This window comes from Alosa pseudoharengus, unplaced genomic scaffold, assembly GCF_046254945.1.
Source record: "Alosa pseudoharengus isolate Yale_2024_CS ecotype anadromous, Long Island Sound unplaced genomic scaffold, YU_APseudo_1.1 YU_APseudo_1.1_scf_1, whole genome shotgun sequence".
NCBI classification, from domain to species: Eukaryota; Metazoa; Chordata; class Actinopteri; order Clupeiformes; family Clupeidae; genus Alosa; species Alosa pseudoharengus.
Genome location: NW_027468564.1, coordinates 34,172,711 through 34,193,317, shown reverse-complemented (window position 1 = coordinate 34,193,317; position 20,607 = coordinate 34,172,711). Strand labels below are relative to the sequence as shown.

The following is a 20,607-nucleotide window of genomic DNA, read 5'->3' as shown; positions in this document are numbered from 1 at the left end:
ATGGGTAATACAATTTTTTTTCTTTTGAAGTCACAAATCAGTTTTACGGTTACAAATCCTGACACATACACATACAATAGATATGAGACATTTTTGATCCCCTAGGTGGCGTAAAAGTCTGTGTACTCTACCTGTAGAAAAGATTTGTAACAGTAGGACTGCTTTTTGTACGTATAGCATTGATTTGTAACTGTATAATACAATTTGTAATGGAAAATATTTCTAACTGTAGGATGATTTGTAGCTGTAAAACTGATCTGTACCTGTAGAACAGATGTGTTAGTACATATTTTTAATATTGACAGTTACTTGTACAGATCATTTCCACAGTTAATTTGTACAGTTTCAAAACAGAATATATACATACATACAAACATAATTGATTCCATACTCTCTGATCCTTCTCTATTTGTGTGTGTGTGTGTGTTTGTGTGTGTGTGTGTGTGTCTGTGTCTTTCTTTCTTTCTTTCTTTCTTTCTTTCTTTCTTTCTTTCTTTCTTTCAGGCTCAGTAATTGTGATATTTCAGATGGAGGTTATGTTTGTCTGGCTCTCACTCTGATGTTAAACCCCTCCTGTGTGAAAGAGCTGGACATGAGCAACAATCATCCTGGAGAATCAGCACAGAAGCTGTTATCTGCTACACTAGAGGATCCTCACCGCAAAGTTGAAGCACTTCAGTATGTGCTCTAAAGAAACAGAAATATAATTTTCCAAATAGTATTTTTATTTATTTATTCATTTATCTAAATTTGAAATATACACAGGGGAGGTGTTAAATTCCCTGTGCTACAGGTATAACAGTGGCCAGTCAGCAGCTGAGCCTTAGCGCTACACAACATGACATGGAATACTACAACAAGAACAACAACAATGAACCAACAAAACAGCCTTTGTGCACAACAAGTAGGCTCTCCCAGCAAGTGCTCTAAGCTCTAAGCAATGCTAATAGCCCAGTTGTCCAAAGAAAGAACCAAAGCAAGAAGAAATAACATATAACCAACTAGCAAATTCTTGCGGTCCATTAATGCAGGCTATAGCAGCCTAATCATCACATGACAACAACAAACTAAAGCAGCAAACACAAAATCACCAACACAGCAGCCTTCATGCTCAACAAGCAGACTTCACTGGCAAGTGTCTATGCCCTGAAACAGAAACAGAAGCCAAATATATTTTTAATTTATTTTATTTATTTAAATGGCTGCATTCACATGTGTGAGAATAAGTGAGATTGTATTAATTAGCTCTTACTGTATTCTCCACACAGAACAGTACATTTGACTGGCATATGCTATAAAGAAAACAACTCTAAATGTGAATAACAAAACATGATGAATGGAAAGCCAGGAGCAGCCTAAATGTATCTAATTTTAGTGTTATTTGGCAAGACCTCCTACTGTTAGTGCAGAAAGACTCTGTAGTCCTCAGAGCAACTGTAGATGTAAAGGTTCCTTTTAGACTATACTATACAGTATATTATCATGAGGTTACTTATTTGGAATTTCAAATTTGCACTTACATTAGGCAGGTCAATATTTGTCATGCATTCTTTAACATAAAAGCATAGCTGTATGTGTGTAAATTAAAGAATACTACAACAGGTAACATATGAATAATGGTGTCATCAAATATATATGCAGCATAAACTACAGTGTTTTACGCATGTATCATTCTATGTGCAATTTACTACATTTGTTCAATTTGATTTAGGCCATTGATAATCATCACAGACAAGGGGGAGAGATTTTGAGTTTGTTTCATTGCTTTTTACTGGAATGAAGATTGAATGCTGCATCAACCAAAGAAACATCCTTTTCCCTACCAACCAACATGTTTCTCACACATCACCTGTATTTGTTAAACAGGCTAAACCAGTGTCACCTCTCTAAAGCAAGCTGTGAAATGATAGCATCAGTACTGCAGAGGACACCTTCCCATCTGAGACAACTGGACATGAGTGACAATGACCTGCAGGATGAAGGAGTGGAGCTGCTGTGTGTGGGACTAAGAGAACCGCAATGCAAGCTGGAGACACTGAGGTCAGTGAACAACTGTAATGCAAGTACCCCTGCAAATCTTCCTCAAGTATCCTTTCCTCTCCACTCTGAAATATCACCTCTTAGTTAGGTCTGATCAAACTACGTACTGCCCTACCAAAGTTCAGCAATCACCTTTATAGGCCAGAAGTGCCGTTTGTCATGTTATGAGGTCAAAATGACATATGTGTTCTTTCTTTCTGTTGTACACTGTGAGATTAACCCTGTGAGGTTGTTGTTCCTGTAGTCTGTAGAGATGATCCCCATTCAAAATGTTACATGCCATTAGTTCTTAATAAAGTCTTTTGTTCCCTTAGCATCAACAACAGCTTGCAGTCTCTTGTGATAGTTATGGAGAAGTACATTTATTGGTAACGCTTTAGAATAACATGTGCTTGTTAGGTATTAACAGTGCATAATAAGCAGTTAACAATTCATTATCACCCGGAGAGAAGAAATACTCTTTAATGATTGGCTGGTGGGGTGGCTATTAATTCTGAATAACAGGACACCGTTCCAAATCAATGCTTATGAATGGTAACTATAACACCCATAGCAGGTCTACGGTTGCAGGCTTCGCAACAATGGAATCAACTGTAAACAAGCTAACTGTCCATGCTATCGCTGTTATAGGGCCAATGGAAGTTGTACAACAAGCTGAACTTGAGCTTCTTTTTAAACGAAACCGCGTGTTTCCTTTGCTTTACCGTGGCAACCGGGTGATAAGCGGGATAACGGCCTTCGAGGTGTGTCCAGTTATACGGAATTAATGGACTCGGGCGGAGGCAACTCCGCTGTGCGTCGGGGAGTTTTTTGCCACTGTCGTCCATTAATTCCGTATAACAGGACACCTCGACGGCCTCGGACCTCGGTTATCCCTTACTTACTAACAGTTAGTTAATTGTTGCTATCCTTTAATAACATTAACTAACTGTTAACATGCAGCTTGTAAGTGTTAATAAGCAGCCTTTTAAGTTACTAACAAACATATTTGTTAAAGCAACACCAAAGAGTTTTTTGTACCTTAAAATAATGTTTCCAAAATCATTTCAGTGGTTCATCAACTCGTAACAGGGTGAATGGCAATTCTGCATTCGCTTCGCGGCCCTCTATCGGCTAAAACCACACTATGTAAGTTTGCCAGATCGGGTAGCGGATCTGTAGTTCGATGGAATGAGACATAAGAAACTACAAATTTGACTTGCATCTGATGTCGCAATACATCATACTTTTATAAGTCATGCAAAATATTCTACCTTGTATGTGGACATTGTTATTTGCAAAGCCGGTGCTGGATAAACAAATAGCGTGCGTGCGACAGAGGGAAAGTTCTTTGGTGTTGCTTTAACAGTTAACATGCAGCTTGTAAGTGTTAACAAGCAGCTTAACAGGTGTATAAGACAAATAGGTGGATAACTAATACGCTTATAAGACCTTTCTTACCTATTTGTAGTACATTTTGCAGCCCCCCAATCTAAAGCAAGGACCATGTAGCCCATAGTGTCATTTGTCATGTTATGAGGTCAAAATAATTTTGGAAATGTTATGTTAAGATAAAAAAAAACTCTTAAGGGTGCACATGTGTGTTCTTTCTTTCTGTTGTAAACTGTGAGATTAACCCTGTGAGGTTGTTGTGTCTGTAGTCTGTAGAGATGATCCCCATTCAAAATGTTACATGCCATTAGTTTTTAATAAAGTCTATTGTTCCCTTTAGCATCAACACAGCTTGCAGTCTCTTGTGATAGTTATGGAGAAGTACATTTATTTTGGGTCAAATCATTTCACTTTTGGATTTGAATGAAACTTGGAATGCTGATTCGTACATATAAGAAATGCAAGAAACTGAAATTGCAGTTTTGCTCGTGTTTGCATGTGTTTTGTTTTATTGTGTTGTGTCCTATACTGTACGTTATCCTCAATATCTGTTTGTCCTATCATGTACTGTGATTGGTCCTAAATCATTTGTACCAGTGTATTCTATATGTGTATTCATGTTACCATGCCATGTTCTATTCTCTGTCTCTTGGCCTCTCACTCTATACAGACTTGCTGGTTGTAAGCTAACAGAGGAATCCTGTAAGGCTGTAGCCTCAGCTTTGCAGTCCTCGATCTCCCTAAAGGAACTGGACCTGAGTGACAATGACCTGAAGGATTCTGGAGTTCAGCTTCTCTCTACAGGACTCAGTAGCCGTCACTGTAAACTGCAGACTTTAAGGTTTGTGTGCTTGACTTTCATTCTAGTATTACATGACTCCTGATTGAAGCTTGTCCATGTGCATTATGCATGTGCTGGATTACTTTGTTGTCCATTAACTGATCACACTTCTGTTTTTACTAAATCATCCCAGTTATTAACAGGATAGTCCTGCCAACTATCTATGTCTCCTTGTACAATAAGTAGTTGTGATGCAGGTCGCATAACCACTGAATGTATCTCACAGGTTCTGCTTCACACCCTATCTGTGTACAGACACAACTATGATTTACTGTACATACAACACACTTTTCAGTCTGTTTACCAGATACGACAAAACACTTTTCTTGGAAGGGAAAATATATTCTTACTTCACTTATTTCCAAAGAGCATAAACCCCACATTCAGAAGTGTCCCAGATGCAGCATCCATCCAAAATAGACTTGGCACCTAATTGAAGCAGAGCAGAGCAGAGCTTAGAGCTGCATCTGGGACACTTCTGAATCACGCCGTTGCTGAACTGGTCTCCAAAATAGACAGAGCAGAGCAGAGCTTAGAGCTGCATCTGGGACACTTCTGAATCACGCCGTTGCTCAACTGGTCTCCAAAATAGACAGAGCAGAGTAGAGCTTAGAGCCTCATCTGGGACACGTCTGTAACTGGTGGACTTGCAGAGTGGCAGTGATCAGCTCCAGTGACTGTGTTGTAACCTGAACAGAATGCAGCTGCACTTGGTGGACATCAGCGGTAAAGCAGTGGTGCTCATGTTGTTGTTGTTGTTGAACTTTTGCCTGTATAGAGTCCAGCTATGTGTCTGAAGACTCTTGTTAGTAAAGAATGTTCATGGGATTTTCAGTCATAATTACTGAATTCATTTGTTAGTGTACCTTTTAATGCATTGTCCTAATAATGAGGAAATATAATCTCTTGTTTCAGACTGTCTGGTTGTCTCATCACATACGAGGGCTGTTCTTTCTTGTCCTCTGCCCTCAAATCCAACCCCTCCTACCTGAAACTGCTGGATCTCAGCTACAATCACCCAGGAGACTCAGGTGTCAGAGAGCTCACAGACAGACTGGATGATCCCAACTGTAAACTAGAGACTTTCAGGTGAGTGCTGGTGTTTATTTGAGTTTGATGAGGTTCTAGTGGAGCTGGTCATCCATTTGTATCCTCTGTTGGAGACTGTTCTGATATTCTCATGTTTCCACATGGTCTCCTCCCACATATTAAACTGGGCATTTCATGGCCCTTTAAGTACTGCAGGTAAAAGTCCCCCAGTTCACACAAATGAGGCTCCTGAATAGTTTACACTTCTACAGTTCTAAAATTCATAACACCACACCATATACACAGGCAACAGAACGTTAAGACAGCTTGCACAGTGACCCACTGAAGGCCTAAGGAGGTCTATTCAATTCTTGGAACAATTTGTAGGTAAATAATGAAATGCATAAATAACTTATAAATATATAAATAACATCCTCAGCACACAGAGCAATAAAACCCACTTAAAAACAACAGTTCATATGTTCAGCCCCCTGTACACACTGTCGCAACCCAATCCGGCAAAATATTCTTCGGTCACTGCTAGTCTGAGATTTATGGCTACCATTGACTCTCATTCAACCCAAAAAAACAGTATTTTGAAAATGTGCTCAAACTCATGCCGGTAAATTTTGATAGCAACCATTCCACTTTAATAATAATAAAGTTGATTTTTGTAGAAGATATAAACAGCAAGAATAACAGAAATCCACTGGAGCAATATGGAGATTTCTGATCAGCAAATGTTGAATGTCAGAATTTTGACATTCAAAAACGTAAATTAATAATACTCCACAATTTAAATCAACTAGATGGATTAGAAGCATAATTGGTAAGGAGTTCTATATACAGTCTGTGCTCTAAACTGGTTTTCAAAGTGGGGGCCGTTAGGGGGTGCATCAAAAGGAAAAATAAAAGCAAAAAAATAAATTAAAGAAAAGCGGACAAATATTCCTATTGCTATGAGCATTGTTAAAAAAATAGCATTATATATAGGCCTATATTAATTTGTTGCATATCTGAACATTATATTTCCATTGATAATCTTTCTGATTGGCTAAAACATTCATCACGTAAACCAGAGGTCACCAAATGGCGGACCGCAGTCCGAGTCCGGACCCTGACGTGATCCTATCCGGACCCAGACCCAGACCATAATTAATTTAGATTTTCACGGAGGATTTCAAAGCTGCGCTAAAGTCAAGTACGTAAAAGGCCTGAATTGCAGTAAAATGGCACCATCTGGTGGCCATTATAGTCAATACGCACTCGAAAATCTTGCTTTAGATGATAGTTTTCACAAAATTTCTCCACATTGCTCCAGCAGATTTCTGCTATTCCCATGGTTGAAAGAAAAGTGCTGAATTTCCCTTTATTGAATTTGTTTCACACTCAAAGGAGCCACATTGAACATTAAGCACAGACAACAATAAATAACAATAAAACCACAAAAAAACATCCAACAACATTGAAGACATAGAGGATACATAAAAACAGAACATAAACAACAACAACACAGCAATGGTGGTGGCATACAATCATCAGTCCAATAGCTAAGATGAATCAACAAATCTTTAAATAAATAAGTAATATTTAAAATGTCTAGTGCCTGTGTCGGATCTGTTTAAATAACTGAATGCTGAATGTAATGGCATGTTTAGTTTTTGTTAGTGGCATTCAAAATCTTCGTCCAGAGGGGGAGGAGGGAGAACTCTGAGAAAAGTGGGTGGGATGGATCATCCAGTATCCTCAGGGCCAGATTGAGGGTGTACTGCTCTATGAGCATGGCATGTCACACATACTGTACCTGCTCCATCACCACTGAGTTATTGTTATCATGTAGGCCTAGCCTCAACTAGGCTACACTCTCCACCAGCTGCTGCTGCTCACTGTCCCTCTGCTCTGTATGCTTGCTTACATCTCCTCGCTCAAATTCAACAAACTTCAGCCTGTTGCTGACATAGGCTAGCCTACTTGCAATATTGTATATTTTTGATGCTTCTACATTGGTGTTATTTTTGCACAATCGGCACTACTGGCACCTGCCGCAATTCCAACAAGTAGGCTACTTCGATTAACCATTTTCATGAGTTGGGGCCTGACAAGAGCTGTGGATTAGACCAGTGCCAGTATGGAAAATGAACCAATGGGCCGCTGATAGTCCTTCCTTTGGACCGATCGTTGGCCAAACAAATTAAATTATATAGCCTATGACAATCCTGCGGACTGAGGCACCAAGATTGTGATGCCAGGCGAAGCGACTCTCCAGGCCTGTACACATACACAAACTATACGCATATATACAGATATGCAATCACACCCCACTACCCCCATCCCTCGCCTTCGCCGCTTTGTACCCCCAGTCTGACAAGCGGGTCAGTGACCAGCGCCGACATGGCTGCAGGACCGGATGGCTGCTTGCCTGTGCTGGGTTACCTCCACCCCCACTCCCCTCCCCTGTTGCAAGTTGTGTTTTTCATGTTGTAAAGTCTACTGACTATGTGCTTATGTTGCTGAGGTGTTTTTTTTCCTGTTCCCACACTGTACTCCCCACAGGAGCATAGTAATAGTAATAATAGTAGTAATACTAATAGTTTTTTTTCTCCTCCCCTCTCCTCATGTTATGCTGTATTTTTCCTCAATCCTCTGTCTTCCTGTCCTGTCTACCCCCGTGTCACATTGTATGTTAAGTATGTTTGTGTATATGTGCAGACAGGTTATTTTTCAAATGTTCTACCCCCCTAGCTTAGCTAAGAACTTTCTGAGGTTGGCTGGGCCCTTTTCATGTCTCTGCCCAGGGGCCCAGTGGCTCACACTCGTAGCTTTTTGCATGAGATTGGGGCCCCATGTTGTGAGATAAACACACAAAAGGCCAATCTTCATCAAAGGCAGTAATCAGAAATATAACACAAAAATAGCTCAGGCAAAATCCTCTGGCAGAACAGAACACAGGCAGAGGCACAGTCAGAAAAATTCAAGCAGAGGTCAAAACCAGACAGGGATACACAGGCAAACTCACAGTCATGCAGGCAGGAACAGCCACAAGACAACAGAACGTTCTGGCATGAGAGCAGTAATTGGAATCAGGCTGATCGAGGCTGATTGACATGCAAAGCCAGGAAACAGGTAGAGAGGTGGCTACTGGATTACTTGATCCTGTGGGTTTCCTGTAGAGGGACACAAATAGACAAAATACTAGGGGGAGAATTTACAGAGTCTGACACACTACACCAGACCTCCAGACTTGACTACTGTAATGCTCTGTGGGGTATCAGCAAAGAGATAAAACTGACTACAATACATGCAAAATTCTGCTGCAAGAGTTCTCACCCGAACCAGGCCCTGGCAACATATCACTCCCATCCTCCATCAACTACACTGGCTCCCTGTACAATACCATATTCAATTCAAAATCATTCTGCTTGTTTTCAAAGCCCAACATAACCTCCTGACCCCTTACCAACCAGCCGGCACCTTACGCCCCACTGATGCTCACCTCCTATCCACCCCCACTGCACATCTCTGTTCCATGGGTGACAAGGCATTTACCGTGGCTGGCCCCAAACTCTGGAACTCCCTTCCACTTGCACTACGTCAAAGACCTTCACTGTCCACCTTTAAGTCCATGCTAACAACTCACCCTCACTTTCACTCTAGCTTTTCCTTCCTACTCATAACCGCCCCTCCTCCATCCCACTCGCTCCCGTGTTTATCTATTGTTGTTTTATTTTATTTATTTATTTGAATTCTATTTTTCTTGTCAATGTGTGTCCCCTGTTGAATGTATAGTGTACAGTCTATATGCATTGTCCCTGTATATTATATTACTTTTATGTCTATGTCTAAGTACAAGTACTGTCTAAGTACCGTCCCTGTATGCTGCTTTTTGCTCTTATGTTTGTCTTATTGTACAGTATCCCCTGGGAACTGGGGAAACCGGGGAAATGATCTGCACTGTGAAACAAAGTCTGTGAATGTGTTTGAAGAATGTATTTGAAAGAAAACGTATGAAAATAGACATTAATACCTTACAGTAGAACAGTATCTGGTCAAAACAGAGTAAAACAGCCTGTCTGAATTTCCGCTATTCAGGCCTGTCTCACAACTTGGAACAGTGCAGTATAGCAGTGCTGTTGCCATACCACACTGTCCGGCTGTTTGGTAAGCCTACAGTATGACAGTGGTGCCATCAGGCTCAGCACACAAACTTGAGGGCAGCCAGTGTTCATTATTAGTTTCTTTGAGAGAAGCCCAATGCTGACCTGTGGTCTACCAGTGAGGAAGTTGATGATCCACTTGCAGAGGGAGGGGATAAGGCCCAGCATGAGAAGGTTGTCTGTTAGTTTGAAGGGGCTGATGCTGTTGAATGCTGAGATAGAGCTAGTGAACAGCATTCTAACTTGGCTGTGTTTATACAGTATGCAAAGAAAGTCCTTGCATGATCTGATGCGTTGATTAGACAATTGAAGTGTATGTATAAGGGTATCTGCACATTTTCCAAGTGCAAATTTAAAGACTTTTAAGACGTTTTCAAGACATCTAAATGAAAAAATTAAGACTATACCACAGCATAAAGATGCATACGACAACTTAAAACTGTTTTATGCAATATTTTTTTTCCCTACTAATTTTAACCCTTTTAACCCATTTTGGATGTCTACAGAAGTTACCAAATATATTTTGACGAAAGATTGTGTGTGAATTATCTTCACAGCTATAAATGCCCAATTTTAGGGTCTGGGATGCTTGCTTTTGAAGCTGGCTGTACATCTTTGGTTGTGCTTACTGGCTGAGGCTGACTGTTCTTCACCTGTGTCTGTAGTAGCCTAGGCTACTTGCCAAAGACTGGATTTCCCTCAATATTTTAGAAAAAGACTAAGCTAATAGGCCTACTTTATATAATTTACTATGTGCATCTATTGTCCAATATGCAGCACAGCAAATTAAAGTTAATCCACTACTTTACATTTTGCATACCAGTTGTATCTAAACCAACCAAAGCTTGACTGAAACATCGTAAAACAATTGACTTGTTTTAAATGAATTAAGAGACAGGTCCTCCTCGCATGATCCTGCTAAAAACTGCTGGTTTCATCTCAAGCACGCACATATTATGAACACACGTTTTTTTTTTTTATCTAGCCAGTCGCGGACATTCAAAAAATATGCAGTTATATTTCACAACTTTTGTGAAGTAGGCCTACTGGGAAACGCTGGCAAGCAAGCTGCTGACAGATATTACAGGTATTATAACTTAGACAGATATTTTATTCCCTAGGCTAGGCCAGCAATACACGCTGGAAAGATGCAAACAGATCAACTTAACATGTACAGTATTTCCTCCTGATAGCGAAAACTTTTGTTTTCTTTTTCTGTCAGTCCGTGGTTCCTTCATAAATTGCGCAGCAAATTATCAGACGAGTGACAGAAGCACTGCGCGTAATTTGACCACCATAGTTTGTGAAACGATGCTGCTTCCGAGCAAAGATTCTAGATGCCCAGCGCAACTCCAAAAAGGAGGACAAATGAGCGCCCGGCTTGAGGCTGCGCCGGACAGGGCTTTTAAAATCTATATGTTGAACGTATGGCCAACATATCGCTACCTGGCTTACCAACTCTTTCTCCCGCTCACATAGGCTACCTGCGTATCTCAGGCCTCGGCTACACCACGAAAACTTCAGGCATATTTGTACATACTGTATTATTACCGTTTTCACACCTTTAACCACACCCGTGAAAAATATCTTCACTCTGCAACCACTACACTTTCTCCCGTAGCCTTATAGTCACTTACAATTACGTTTTAAATACACGAAACGGGATGGAGACATTTCACTCGCTCTCTTGCACTCGCTGGCGGTCCCATATGCAAATTAAATACCTCCCTTTTGACATCCCAGACAATTTAAGACTTTTTAGGCCTTAAAACCTGAAAGTCTTTTTGACATCCCAGACAATTTAAGACTTTTTAAGGATCCGCGGGAACCCTGATGTATGTGTGTGATATACAGACTCTGAGGTATAGTATTGTCTCAGTTTACATATTACAGTTTTTCTCCATTGCTTTTACCTGCTTAAGTAAACTAGAACCCACTTGGTCTTCATGAATACTTTCTTTGCACTGCAGAAGTCATCTCTTGCGAATGTGTTTACACATTTTCATTGGGTTCACACATTTCTCACACCCTTTTGCAAAACAGTTAACACAGGTGTCATTCAAAAGCCCCAAACTCTATTGGTTTTCCCATGCTAAACAAAAGGAAAACATCTTTTCACAGGTGGTATAGATTCCTTGCATAAGTCTGAATCTCTGATACACCTGTGTGAAACTCCTTTGCACAATTCTTTAATCAGCAATCATTCATTATACATAAGAGATGTCTGTTCTGTGTTGCTATTTGCAAGTATGGATCTAATGCACATTTAGACAAAGTACTGTATTGCCTATTTGGTGGAGAAAACAGTACAAAAGGTGTTTACTGTAGGTCTATTTCGATGAAAAATGACAAGTTGTAGTTCAATGAAATTTACCGTATCTTGCTAGGTATTTACTGTATGTCTTACATGTCAATGGCAGTTACATCTTGGGAGGAATGAATACATTATTTTTTTATTCAGTACATTTTATCTTTTCACAGTTTTTTTCTGATACCAGAAACATGAGAAAGTAATGCAACAGACATAGCAAAAATGCTCATTTTGCATTTTGTTGTCCAGTGTGTAATGATTGATTAAAGAGTGTTTTTTAATTGGCAACAAGTTGTAGTGTTTGAAGGCAAGATTTGCTTTTGCTGCATGTTTTAAGTGTTTTAAGAGAGTAACAGCCTTTTGCAAGCAAAATGTGTCATTTTGTCCAGAGTGCTTTTGTTCAGACACGGGTGTTAACTGTTTTGAGAGTGTGATTTCAGAGTTGACACAGGTATCAAAACGATCGAGAAAAACTGTAAACTCAGTTTTGTGTCAAAACTGTATTTTCTTCTCTCATCCTTCTAAAGGTATGACCATGGAGGAGAGTGCAGGATTAAACCTGGACCAAGAAAATGTGAGTGATTTTACTTCCCCTGAAAAAAAGACATACACATGATTTACATGAAAGCTTTACGTTGTGTGAGTGAGAGTTTGTGTGTGTGTGTGTGTGTGTGTGTGTGTGTGTGTGTGTGTGTGTGTGTGTGTGTGTGTGTGTGTGACAGAGGTTGTGTGTGTGTGTGTGACAGAGGTTGTGTGAACGTGTGTGTATGTGTGTGTGTGTGTATGTGTGTGTGTGTGTGTGTGTGACAGAGGTGTGTGAACGTGTGTGTGTGTGTGTGTGTGTGTGTGTGTGTGTGTGATCTACCATCCACACCCTCTCTATCTCTATCTCTTTCTCTCATGTGAATCTCTTTCACACACACACTCACAAAGTCACATCACATTACATAAATCTCTCTCCCTCAATACCCCCCCCCCCCCCCCCCCCCACACACACACACACACACACTAATACAGAGAGAGTGGAAGAGACAGAAATACACACGTCACACACATACACTCCCTCACTCTCTCTGGGCCTTTCCTAAACTAATCTCTACCCGCTCCCCCTTGGTTACAGAGTGCACTCGGGTGGGAAGCACCCTCACAGTAAAATGATGTTCCCTTGATTAGCACGTAGGGTATAATACCGCCCTCAACTTTTGGGACAAACTCCCTAGTGGAAACAGGTCATCATCTAGTTTTGAAAAGGCCCTGTTTCTCTCTAACACATAAACACATGCACACACACACACACACATACACACACACACACACACACACACATACACACACACACACACATACACACACACACACACACACATACACACAACAACCCCCCCCCATATATTTCTCCAGAATAATCCCTTCCTTAAATACACCCCCACAAAACTCAAATACACACACACATATCCCCCACACACACTCACACACATACACACAGATACACACAACACACACATATCGGTTTATTCTACATATTATTCAGAGACATACATTTTTCCAGAATAATCCCTTCCTTAATTAAGACAGTAATTGATAGTGTCCAACTGTACTGAACTTGTTGGAGGAAAGTTGGAGTGCTGTGAGTGTGGAATGAAGGGGAAAGATCAGAGCAGTACAACACAAGACTGAGGGACTAAAAGTAGAAAGAAGAAGTCACTGATCCAGTTTCAGACTCTGATGACCAGAGGCGGACAGAGTACACAGCTTGATGCTACTCGAGTAAAGTACAGATCTCTCAAAATTGTGCTGTACTCAAGTAAATGTACTCCGTTACTGTCCGGCTCTGCTGATGACCACCTTGCCATTCCCTGCCATTGCCATTCAGTGGGCCAGACTCTGATGACCACCTTGCCATTCCCTGCCATTGCCATTCAATGGGCCAGACTCTGATGACCACCTTGGTGAAGTATTGAATGCCATTCTCTGCCGCTTTACAGGTGTAGTTCCATGATGGAGTCCATTTAGACACTTAGGTGCTGGGCAGTAGCCAATACTTTGACTGATTTAAATATTTTTAACTGATTTGTGCTAAACTCAGCTTGGACCTTTATGTGCTGTAAAGGAAATGTATAAATTCCACTGTGGACATTAATGGGTTAAAAACAGCATGTTACAGTAGCCAGACATCAGAGAGATGTCAGAGACAGGAGGAAGGAGAACTTGTACAGCATGACACATGAGAGGCCCCTAGCAACCTATAGGCTTGTAGCAGCATAACTAAGGGATGGCCTCAGGGTCCTGGAGTCATGCAGGTCATGGAGTGATGGCAGATCACAGCCAATCATCCTCTCAATACAACAAATGATGTGCTGCAGTCTGCTCTTATGGTTGGCAGTGGATGCAGCGCACCAGGTAGTGATAGAGCAGGTTAGGATGGACTTAATGATGGCAGTGTAAAAGTGCACCATCATGTGCTTTGGCAGGTTGAACATCCTCTGCTGAGCCTTCTTTGTTCCAGAGCTCATGTTCAGCTCCCATTTCAGGTCCTGGGTGATTCTGGTGCCCAGGAAGCAGAAGGACTCCACTGTGCTAACTGGGGACCCAGACAGGATGATGGGGGCAGGTGAGGCTGGGCTCTTCCTGAAGTCCACAAGGGAGAAGAGTAGAGGGGACAGAACACAGCCTTGTGGGGAACCACTGCTGATGGTTAGCGGGTTGGAGGTGGGCTTTCCCAGCTTCTCCTGCTGCTTCCTGTCAGACAGGAAGTCTGTGATCCATCTGCAGGTGGAGTCAGGCACACTCAGCTGGGAGAGCTTGTCCTGTAGCAGGGCCTGGATGATGCTGTAGACTCTTGGATGCTGGGCTATCATGGCTAATAAACTATCCTGTGGGAACTATCCTGCTCCTCTGTGCTACCTGCAGAGCTTCATGCCAATGAATGCAAAGTCCTGTCATCATCAAGTCTTCTCCCAGTTCATACAGCTGGTAGTGAACAACTGAAAAGCCTGACTCTGTCTCTGAAGAGCCTGAATACTGTTTGCCTTTTGCTCCAACAATTTAGTCCTGCCCCATGTCCTGCCGTATAACTCTGATAAAGTTTCTGATGTCTCGTAACATTTGACCTGATCTCACGGTCATAAGAATCACACATGCCAATCACGTGTAATGGCAGATGGCAAGTTGTTGTACCAGTCAGTGTCCGTTAACATCACTCAGACATGAGTGTAATTACGCATGACAGTTTGTTGGACACCTGTTTTAGTACACTGGGTTTATGAGTTGTGTAGGACAATGAGAGAGCCGCGTTTGTTTGTTAATGTGTGTGTGTGTGTGTGTGTATGTGCGTCCATGTGCATGTGTGTCCGTGCATGCTTTTATGACTGTGTTTGTCTCTGTGAGTGTGTGTGTGTGTGTGCACACGCGCACATGCTTTTGTGTGTGTGTGTGTGTGTGTGTGTGTGTGTGTGTGTGTCTCGGTGTGTGTGTGTGTGTATGGTGTGGTGTGTGTGTGTGTGTGTGTGTGTGTGTGTGTGTGGGTGTGTGTGTGTGTGTGTGAGTGTGCATGCATGCTTTTATGACTGTGTTTGTCTGTGTGTGTGTGTGTTTTCCTGTTTTTGTGTCAGTCTGTTTGTGTGAGTATGTGTGTTTGTTTCAAGTTTCAAGTTTTATTGTCACATATATTTTGCCATACAGCAAGATTCTTCTGCCACAGTTGCAGTAGTGCAAGGATAAAGGGGTAAATAAACACAGGGGGGCAGTAGGCGGGGGGGCAATAAATAAGGGGAGTTGGAGCAGGAGAGACAACTCTATATGGGACAATACAAGACTGTACAGTACCACACATAGCCATACTATCCATACATGCACACATTATACAGCCATACATATCAAGTCAAGAGAACTTTATTTCTCCCATGAGGGAACTTCATTTGTGGTAAGCCACAAGCATACATACACACATTCCACACTCTAAGAAAATAAATAAATAATTATCTAACATGATATGTAAGTTAAACGTTTAGTTAGTGTGTGTGGGGGGGTGTTATTTTTGTTCAGCAGTCTTATAGATGTTGGCACAAAGGTGACCATGGCACGCTTGATTTTAGGGGTAAGGACCGGAATCTTCTTCCAGAGGGTAATAGTTCATATTGGCCATGGAGGTTGTGAGTGGAGTGGGATGTTATGAGTCTGCTCTTCCTGATGGCTTGCTTCTCAAATATGGCTGCAAGGGTGGTCTGTGGTTGTCCAATGATCTTGGTGCTCATTCTGGTGACTCTGTTGAGAGGCCCTTTGTTCAGCTCACTCAGGGAGCCAAACCATGCCAGGATGCTGAAGGTGAGCGTGGATTGTATAAAGTAGTTGTAAAAAGCTTGTAGGATGGACTTGTCAACTTGCAGCCGGCGTAGTTTTCAGAGGAAGTAAAGATGTTGTTGACATTTCCTGAAGATCCGGTCAGTGTTATTTTTGAACGTCAGCTGAAGGTCGATGATGGTGACGAGGTATTTATACTCTACTCGTTCAATAGTTTGCCCATCTATTTGAAGAGCAGGGGGGCTGGTGTTGGAGCATCTGAAGTTTATGACCATCTCCTTGGTTCTGGTGATGTTCAAATCCAGATGGTTCTCCTTACACCAGAGTGTGAAGTTGTCCACTGCAGACTGCAGGAGCTGCCCTGAGTTGGAGGTGTCTACAATGATTGTATCATCTGAATACTTCAGACACATCATGTCTGGGTGCATACTCCTACAGTCATTGGTGTATAGTGTGAACAGGACCGGGGAAACGACAGAGCCTTGGGGGCTTCCTGTTGAGATGGTTCTGGACCGAGCTGCAGTGACCATTGAATCTCACCCATTGCTGCCCATCTGTGAGGGAGGAGAGGACCCATAGAATCAGGTGTGGGTTGCCACTCAATTTCTGCAGCTTGCTGCCCATGAGGTGAGGCTGAACAATATTAAATGCACTTGAAAAATCAATGAACACCAGCCTGGCAAGGCTCCCTGGTTTCTCCAGGTGCATATGGGTGTTGTGCAGCAGAGTCAGAACAGCATCATCAACTCCTCTGTCCTTCCTATTGGCAAACTGAAGTGGGTCGGAGGACACACTCACTTCAGCCTGCAGTTTAGTGAGAATGAGCCTTTCAAATCTCTTCATCACTTCTGATGTTAACGCCACTGGGCGGAAGTCATTATTGCAGGTGGGATTGCCATTTTTGGGTACGGGGCAGATGATGGAAGACTTCCAGAGGGCAGGGACAGAATGCTGTGCTAATGAGCGATTGAAAAACTCAGAAAACCCCTGAGAGTTGTCTAAAGCAGGTCTTCAGGAGGCGATCTGATATGTTATCAAGCCCAGGTGCCTTACTGGGATCCACTCTTTAGAAGAATTTCTCCACCTCCTCCCTCCTAATTACAACTGCTTCTGTTGATAGTGCCTCATTTGAGTGCCTTGTTATAAGCACCTTCCTCTGTGTGGTAAAGTCTCTCTGCTCAAATCTGCAGTAGAAGTTGTTAATATCCTCATCAAAGTCAATTGGGCTTTGTGTTGTAGGACCGTGTGCATAGCGGTTGGTGGGGAGGCCCACTAATGTCTTAACACCCTTCCATGCTTCCCTGGCATTACCGTTCTGGAAGAGCTTCTCCACCTTTTCCTTATACACTCTTTTAGCTGTCTTCATTTGTTTATTGAGTTTGGCCTGGATCAGCTTTAGTTCTATTTTGTTTCCTGATTTAAAGGCATTTTTTCTCATTGATTGTTGATTGAAGTTCTTTAGTTATCCCAGGTTTATTATTGGAGAATTCTTTGACTGTCTTTGAGGATATAATGTTACCCTCACAGAATTTAATATATTCTGTTACTTCGTCTGTGGCATCCTCCAAACTAGCATCCTGAGTGAGAGCCTGCCAATCAGTAGACTCAAAACAGTCCTGCAGAGCTTCTGCACAACAGTTGTGCCATTGCTCCACTGTTCTCTTGAATGCCCCTCCTGTTGCAACTGGGTTTTATATGCAGGTATAAGGTGTATTGTGTTATGGTCAGCAGTGCTTACAGGGCTTTTTTCCCTCACTGTGTGTGCGTTTTTCACGTTACCATAACATAGATCAGGAGTGTTTTTGCCCCTGGTGCCACATTTCACATACTGCTGGAATGTAGGCAGTGATTTATTTAATCTGCAGTAATTGAAGTCCTCCATAATAAATAGCGGTGAATCTGGATTGTCTGTTTAAATGCGCTGAGCGCAGTTTGAAATTGTCTCTGCTGCGCGAGTGATGTTGCCTGTGGGCGGGACATAAACAACAATATGTCACTTGGCCAAACTCGCGGGGAAGGTATTTTGGTCTAAAGGACACACATATTAGTTCTACATCTGGTGTGCAGCATGTTTCTCTTATGTTAGCCGATCTACTCCATGCTTTGTTTACGTATACACACAGACCGGCCCCCGCATCTTTTCCCACTACTGGCGCACTGCAAAAACTGCTTATCTAACAAAATCTCACCAAGGGTTATTAATCTTATATCAAGATAAAAAAAACTAGTTGGTATTGTTTTCAGTATAAAGAGACTTACCTAGCGCTTCCTTGTGAAAACATTTGACTTAATTTAAAAAAAGTTTGACTTATTTTAAGACATCTCATCCTGAAAACAAGCAAATTTGGCTGCCAGTGCGTTAAGCAAATGTGTCCTAAAAACAAGCAAATTTGGCTGCCAGTGCGTTGAGCAAATTTGTCTTGATAAGACTCCTTAAAATAAGTCAAAAATCTTCTTAAATTAAGTCAAAATGTTCTTTTGAGAGGGCGCTAGGTAAGTCTTTTCATACTAAAAACAATACCAAATAGATTTTTTAATCTTAATATAAGATTAATAACACTTGGTTAGATTTCATTTTTTGCAGTGCGCCGTCTCTATCCAATCGGAGTGGCTCTCCAAAGTTATCCAGGAAGAGTTCAGCGTCAGGTATGGTGTGATCAAGCCAGGTCTCGGTGATGCAGATCAGGCTGGCCTCTCTATATGCCCACTGAAGTCTGCAATATGCTCGTGGCTTGTCGAGTTTGTTGCCCAACAAACGAACATTGGCCAGCAATCTAGAGGGGAGAGGAGGGCACACACCTTTACCGGCCAGTTTCTTGAGTCTCTGCCTCACTCCTCCTTTTCTTCCCCACTTCCTGGTTGGTTTCCTTTGCTGATTTTTCCTCTGGTTATCTGGTGTCCCTGGATCGGATAGAGGTTCAGTCTGGTGTGTTGGAGAATTGTGATATCGTAGGTTTAGCAGGTACTCCATTGAATACTGGATGATTCCGCTACCGTCCAGTGCCCACGGTGTAGTCGCGCCCAAGCGAGATTCCCACAGTAGGTAGAGTATACAATAGAGTATAAAGTACGCGCTGCAGCCTTGCATCTTTACCCAGTGAGTAGTATTAATCCAGTAGTAATTCAGCGATCTGATTTCAGTCAGATCGTGTTGCTCATTGGCTGATTGCCGACACAGTACACAAACATACTACACACACACACACAGCAGCCAAAACCACCTGTCGCCATTACAGCACCAAATAGCAAAATACATACATATGTGTGCGTGTGTGTGTGTGTTTTTGTCTGTTTTTGTTCCTGCTCACTGTGTTTACTGCTTACTCTGGTTCTGTGTGTGTGTGTGTGTGTGTGTGTGTGTGTGTGTGTGTGTGTGTGTGTGTGTGTGTGTGTGTGTGTGTGTGTGTGTGTGTGCTGGTAGCGCTTACCAGAGGGAAGTAGAGAGAAGAGGGAGTGAGCTGGGTGGCTGGCATCCTTGATGATGGACTCAGCCCTCCTCTGACAGTGTGTGGAGGCTAGTGTTGATGACACAACAGTGTTAAAGGCAGAGCTGTAGTTAATGAACAGCATCCTGACATACAGTAGGTGTTTTTCTTGTCCAGGTGAGCTAGGGCAGAATGCAAGGCGATGGGGATGGCTTCATCCACAGATCTGTTGTGCTTGTATGTAAACTGAAGTTGGTCCAGGGAAGCAGGGAGGTGTGTGTTGATGTAGACTGCAACCAGTCTCTCCAGGCACTTCATCACCACGGAGGTTAGGGCGATGGGCTGGTAGTCATTCAGGCAAGAAACAGTACTCTTATTGGGCACTGGCACAATCATTGTCTTTTTGAAACACAAAGGCACTGTGCACCAGGACAGGGACGAGTTAAAGATGTCAGAGTAGACTTGTGACAGCTGAGTGGTGCACGTCTTGAGGACACAAGACGGGATGCCATCAGGGCCGGTAGCTTTGAGAGTTTTAACCCGTTTAAAAATGTTGCTCATCTCAGCTTCTTTGTGTGTGTGTGTGTGTGTGTTTTTGCTTACTGTGTTTGCTGCTTACTCTGTTTCTCTGTGTGTGTGTGTGTTTGTCTGTCTGTGCTGTGTGTGTTTGTCTGTCTGTGCTTTATGTGTGTGTGTGTGTGTGTTTGTGTGTGTGCAGTGCTGTGTGGGTGTGTGTGTGGGTGTGTTTGCGTGTGTATGTGTGAGTGTGTGTGTGAGCGTATGTGTGAGTGTTTGTTTGTGTGTTTGTCTGTGCGGTGCTGTGTGAGTGTGTGCTGTGAGTGTTTGAGTGTGTGTGTGTGTCTTCTTTCTTCTGCCTGATCTCTGTTGCATGTTCCCATTGTTCTCCCTGTGTGTGTGTGTGTGTGTGTGTGTGTGTGTGTGTGTGAGTGTGTGTGTGTGTGTGTGTGTGTATGAGAGAGTGTGTGTGTGTGTGTTTGTTTGTGTCGTGCTGTGTGTGTTTGTCTGTGCAGTGTGAGTGTGCGTGTGTGTGTGTGTGTGTGTGTGTGTGTGTGTGTGTGTGTGTTTGTCTGTGCAGTGTTGTGTAAGTGTGTGCTGTGAGTGTTTGAGTGTGTGTTT

At 42.3% G+C, this 20,607-nt stretch overlaps 1 pseudogene; it reads left to right on the top strand.

Moving 5' to 3' along the window:
• LOC143126170 (NACHT, LRR and PYD domains-containing protein 12-like) overlaps positions 1-20,607 on the top strand; it is a 35,493-nt pseudogene that overhangs the window by 12,530 nt on the left and 2,356 nt on the right.